Here is a 1,329-nt window from a genome sequence, read left to right as displayed (position 1 = left end):
TATGTTTATATGCGTATGCGTATGTTTATATGCGTATGCGTATGTTTATATGCGTATGCGTATGTTTATATGCGTATGCGTATGTTTATATGCGTATGCGTATGTTTATATGCGTATGCGTATGTTTATATGCGTATGCGTATGTTTATATGCGTATGCGTATGTTTATATGCGTATGCGTATGTTTATATGCGTATGCGTATGTTTATATGCGTATGCGTATGTTTATATGCGTATGCGTATGTTTATATGCGTATGCGTATGTTTATATGCGTATGCGTATGTTTATATGCGTATGCGTATGTTTTCGATATGCGTATGCGTATGTTCATATGCGTATGCGTATGTTCATATGCGTATGCGTATGTTCATATGCGTATGCGTATGTTATGTCTCTCTGTTCGTTCGTGCGTGCGTATGTTATGTCTCTCTGTTCGTTCGTTCGTGCGTATGTTATGTCTCTTTGTTCGTTCGTTCGTTCGTTCGTGCGTATGTTATGTCTCTTTGTTCGTTCGTTCGTTCGTTCGTGCGTATGTTATGTCTCTTTGTTCGTTCGTTCGTTCGTTCGTGCGTATGTTATGTCTCTTTGTTCGTTCGTTCATGCGTATGTTATGTCTCTCTGTTCGTTCGTTCATGCGTATGTTATGTCTCTCTGTTCGTTCGTTCATGCGTATGTTATGTCTCTCTGTCTGTTCGTTCGTGCGTATGTTATGTCTGTCTGTCTGTCTGTTCGTTCGTGCGTATGTTATGTCTGTCTGTCTGTCTGTTCGTTCGTACGTACGTATGTTATGTCTGTCTGTTCGTTCGTACGTACGTATGTTATGTCTGTCTGTTCGTTCGTACGTACGTATGTTATGTCTGTCTGTTCGTTCGTACGTACGTATGTTATGTCTGTCTGTTCGTTCGTGCGTATGTTATTTCTGTCTGTTCGTTCGTGCGTATGTTATGTCTGTCTGTTCGTTCGTGCGTATGTATGTCTATCTGTCTGTTCGTTCGTGCGTATGTATGTCTATCTGTCTGTTCGTTCGTGCGTATGTATGTCATGTCTGTCTGTTCGTTCGTGCGTATGTATGTCTGTCTGTCTGTTCGTTCGTGCGTATGTATGTCTGTCTGTCTGTTCGTTCGTGCGTATGTATGTCTGTCTGTCTGTTCGTTCGTGCGTATGTATGTCTGTCTGTCTGTTCGTTCGTTCGTGCGTATGTCTGTCTGTCTGTTTGTTCGTTCGTTCGTGCGTATGTCTGTCTGTCTGTCTGTTCGTTCGTTCGTGCGTATGTCTGTCTGTCTGTCTGTCTGTTCGTTCGTTCGTGCGTATGTCTGTCTGTCTGTCTG

The sequence above is a fragment of the Varroa destructor genome, unplaced genomic scaffold (genome assembly GCF_002443255.2).
Source record: "Varroa destructor unplaced genomic scaffold, Vdes_3.0 BEIS01000003.1, whole genome shotgun sequence".
Classification (NCBI taxonomy): Eukaryota; Metazoa; Arthropoda; class Arachnida; order Mesostigmata; family Varroidae; genus Varroa; species Varroa destructor.
This window is presented reverse-complemented; position numbering follows the sequence as displayed.